General features: G+C 37.3%; 1 pseudogene; it reads left to right on the top strand.

Annotated features, from left to right (window-relative positions):
- The first annotated feature begins 4,673 nt into the window (after window positions 1-4,673).
- Window positions 4,674-4,742, top strand: LOC118150711 (U4 spliceosomal RNA; annotated as a pseudogene).
- The last annotated feature ends 222 nt before the right edge of the window (window positions 4,743-4,964 follow it).

Raw genomic sequence — 4,964 nt, 5'->3', positions numbered from 1 at the left:
AGAAAACTTTTGAATCTTCTGTGTGAGCCTATTCTTTGCTGGAACACCCACAGCCAAGTGATGCCAGCTTGGCTGATCTATCAATGCAATCATTGAAAGCCACATGGCAGAGAGAGGGAAAAATAATAAAGTGAACCCTTTTGGAAATGTAAGGGGATAAAAAAACAATTCATCTCTACTTATAAATACAGGATTTCATTCAGAGATCTAGTCCAACTCCTTGCTTCGGAGATGAGGAAATTGAGTCTTAGGATAAGGCTTTTAAATTAATAGACTTTATTTTTGTGAGCAGTTTTAGGTTTACAGAATAATTGAGCTGAAAGTACACTTCTCATCAATATAGTTTCCCATGTTAATTCACACATGTTAATCTCTATTAATTTCACACGTTAATTTTGCATTAATATGGCACATTTGTTATAATTGATAAGCCAATATAGATGCATTATTATTAACCAAAGTCCATAGTTTACATTAGGGTTTAGTTTTTGGGTTGTACATTACATGGCTTTTCACAAAGATATAATGACATGTATCCACCATTACAGTACCATAGAGCATAGTTTTCCTGTCCTAAAAACCCCATCTATTCAGCCCTCCCTCCCCTCCTCCTGAATCTCTGGCAAGCACTGATCTTTTTACTGTTCCATAGATTTTAGCCATTTTAATATGTGTGTAATGGTATCTTCTTGTTTTAATTTGCAATTCTGTAATGGCATATGATGTGGAGCATCTTTTCATATGCTTATTTGCCATCTGTAGATCTTCTTTGGTGAGGTGTCTGCTCAGATCTTTTGCATTTTTAAATTGAGCTATTTGTTTTCTTAAGGTTGTGTTTAAGAATTGCTTATATGTTTTCGATACCAGTCCTTATCAGACAAGTGTTTTGCAAATATTTTCTCTGTGGCTTATCTTTTCGTTCTCTTAAAAATGTCTTTTGCAGAGTAGAAGTTTCAAATTTTCATAGAGTCCAATTTATCAATTTTTCTTTTTTGTAGATCATACTTTGGGTGTTGTGTCTAAGCAGTGATCACCAATCCCTAAGTCATCTAGATTTTCTCTATTGTTATATTTTAGGAGTTTTATGGTTTTGCATTTTACATTTAGTCTCTGACTCATTTTGAGTTAATTTTTGTGAAAGGTGTAAGGCCTATGTCTAGCATTTTTTTTTGCATGTGCATGTCCAGTTATTGTAGCACCTTTTGTTAAAAGGACTATAGGACTATCCTTTGTCCATCGAATTGCCTTTGCTCCTTTGTCAAAGAGAGGTGAGACTTTTTTTTTTCTTGAGACAGAGTCTTGCTCAGTCGCCCAGGCTGGAGTGCAATGGAGTGGTCTCAGCTCACTGCAACCTCCGCCTCCCGGGTTCAAGTGATTCTCCGGCCTCAGCCTCCTGAGTAGCTGGGACTACAGGCGCCTGCCACCATGCCTGGCTAACTTTTGTATTTTTAGTAGAGATGGCGTTTCACCATGTTGGTCAGACTGGTCTCAAACTGCTGACCTCGTGATCCACCTGCCTTGGCCTCCTAAAGTGCTGGGATTTCAGGTGTGAGCCACCGTGCCTGGCTGAGACGTAATACTTCTTAGCAATACCTCAAGGTGTTATTTTTGTGTCAGTTCTTTTTGCTGATAAACTGACTACAGCTCAATGTTTAGGGGAATTGTCTCTGGAGTCAGATTATTTGGTTTTTTTTAATCTAAACATTTTCAGTTGCAAGGTGTGAGATTGTGGGCAAGTTACCTAACCTCAGCCTCAGTGTACTCAACTGTACAATGGGTTTGATGATAATAACATGATTAATAATAATTGTAAGGTTATCATGAGGCAGATTACATAATATAGGTAAAATATCTGGCACATAGTAAGCCCTCAATAAGTGTTGAGTAGGGGCTGCTACTATTGGAGTATTCCCAATTTAACTTACTTTCTGCCTTGGGGCTCACTATTGAAATATAACAGACAAGAATATATACACATCTTTCTTCATTCTCTAAACACTCTTCTAATTTTTGTAAAATGATGTACCATTTAAGTAGGTTTCTTCCAAAACCACGTTCTCTGCAAACTCATCTGTGGTGGCAGCAGCCAGATCCGTGGTTGCTCAGTGGTCATTGATGGAGGAAGGGGAGCGAGGAAACTTGTGGGTGTGATTGAAATGTTCTGTTTTTTTTTTTTTAATTGTAGTTGTGGTTTCATGGGCATTTACATCTGTCAAAACTCATTGAATTGTATACTTTAAATGGGTGCAGTGTATTGTACATAAATTATACCTCCATAAAGCTAAAACAAATACAAACAGGAAATATAAATATCTGGAAATTGCTATCAAGAAATTATTGTTACTTTTTTACATATAAGAATGTATTGCAGTTATTTTGAATTTTTTGAAAAGTCCTTGTCTTTTAGAGATGCATAGAGAAATATGTGCAGATGAAATAGTGTGATACGTAATATTTGCATCAAAATAATAACAGATGGGAAGGGTCGGTTGGGGAGAGAGATGAAATACATTTGACTATGTATTGATATGAGCTGATAACTATTGCAGCTGATAACTATTGCAGCTGGATGGTATGTATGTAGGTAATTCATACATTTGTGTTGCAAATTGTCTATAATTTTTAAGTTTTTTTAAAAAACACTCCACACATACAGGAACTGTTGCCTTTATTTCAGTTGATAAATGGAACAATACTGAACCCATCATTAAGATTTTTTTATTTTTTTCTGCACACCATTTATAATTTCTAATTACAATTTTGAGATAATTGTAGACTCACACACAGTTGTAAGAAATAATATAGAGCTCTCCTGTACACTTTGCCCAGTTTCCCACAAGGGTAACATCTTGCAAAAGAATAGTGTAATATCTCAACCAGGATATTGACATTGATACAATCCACTCATCTGATTTAGATTCTCCCAGTTTTACTTGTAGTCCTGTGTGTGTGTATGTAAAGTACTATACAATTTTATCACCCAGAGTTGTTGGTTTGTGTATCTACCACCAAAGTCAAGATACTGAACAGTTCCAATACTACACAAGCACAAGGATTCTTCATTTTGCCCTTTTATAACATACTTACCTTCCTATACACCACCTCCCATCCTTATCCCCTGGCACAACTAACCTGTCCTGATTTTTATTTCAAAAATGTAATATGAATGGAATTATGTAGTAAGTATGTAACCTTTTGAGATTGGCTTTTTTCACTCAGCCTAATTCCCTGGAGTTTCATCTAAGCTATTGTGTGTATCAATAGTTTCTTCCTTTTTATTGGTACATTGATGATATGAATGTACCACAGTTTGTTAAACCATTCACTAGTTGAAGGACGTCTGGGCAGATTTCAGTTTTTAGCTATTACAAATAAAGCTGCTGTGAACATTCACAGATGAATTTTTATCTAACATTTTGTTTTCTACTATTATAACAATTTCCCCTTCTATTGATTAATCTCAGATGAGCAGTAAGTTTGCAAACTTTCTGAATAAAATCTGTTGATCTAATAGATCTGTACATTTGAAGCATGTATAATTTCCCTTTAGAGATTGTGAAGTATTTTTTCAACAATATAATAAATGTCTCTGGTTTTTCTTCTAACCTATTTTGAAAAGCAAATCTCAATAGGAATTTGTAAGTGACCTTACAGTTATAGACCTTTTGATGGCTATGAGAGCTTTATATCAGTGCCAGTTTCCTCTTTGTAATAATCAAACTAAACAATCTTGCTGTACCTCCTGTACCTCATAAATATGTATTGGAAGGCAAATTTTCCAACTGATATATCCATATGCCGTCACTGAGGGCTAGAGAACATGTTACAGATTTGAAATTTGTGCCCTTAGGTCTTTCGGCATAATACAATAATGAAGTAATTTACATTCAGCCACAGTTATATTGCAAATTTCCAATTTACTAGGGAATTCTATTTTCAAAAACCATTACTGATCCTCTTAAAAGTGAAGCATGGTTTTGTTGTGGTTATTCGCCTGCCTTCTCTTAGTGCTAAGCTAACCCCCTTTTACTTTGTTTGTGATGCTAAGGCTGGCACTGCAAACTGCTTTTCCCAAACGCCCTTGCTGGTTGCATTCCTGTTAGGTTCTGTCAATGGAAGTTTCTGATGGGACATTAGAAGGGGTGAGAAGAGTCTTCTTGTTGCCAATGCCCATCAACAGCTGCCCAACACACATGGCTCTGGCCTCCACTTTCAGCCTTCCCAGCATCACCATATCACGTCTCTACACAGCTGCCAGCACCAACCAGCCACACCTTCCTTGGTGATCTGAGTCTCACCAGAGTAGTACACTTCTCAGTTGTCTGAGCAATGACTATGGGGAGTGCCAGCCAGCCAGGCGAAGTAGCCAATATGTACCCAATACTCTGTATTGAATCACCTGTATGTGAAATACTTAGCATGGCTTTTGCTTTCTAGAGTGTTTAGCTTTCTTATACAATTGCAAGCACAATTTTGCAAATTTTTTAGTATCGTGTCTGTGTCCTCTCCAGCTACAAAGGTCATGTTCCTTATTCAGGATAATCTGTGGTTAAATTCAGGACTTGGAGAGAGAAGCAGGTAGGTTTACTCAAATATGAGATTTCTTTGATGGTAAGCAACAAATGGACATGGGCTAACTTAAGGAAAAAGGAAATCTATAAAAGCTACATAGGAGCTTTGTGCAGTGGCAGTATCATAGCCAATGAGGTTTATCCAAGGCACAATTATTGCTAACTGAAAAGCTACGTAGGAGCTCACAGAATCAAAGGAGCCGACTTGGAAAGGGTAGAAACCAGAGCCATTTCAGAGATCCAGGAAGCAGGAAACAATGGACTTGCACCTCCAGGTGTTTCACCAGCAGGAATCTATGGAATCCACATTCCAACAAAGGCGTTGCCCACTGGGGTCGGGTGCCCTATCCTTTAGCTGGTGGAGAGTGGGACATCCTGACAGACAGTACTCCC

This window comes from Callithrix jacchus, chromosome X (genome assembly GCF_049354715.1).
Source record: "Callithrix jacchus isolate 240 chromosome X, calJac240_pri, whole genome shotgun sequence".
NCBI classification, from domain to species: domain Eukaryota; kingdom Metazoa; phylum Chordata; class Mammalia; order Primates; family Cebidae; genus Callithrix; species Callithrix jacchus.
This window is presented reverse-complemented; position numbering and strand designations above follow the sequence as displayed.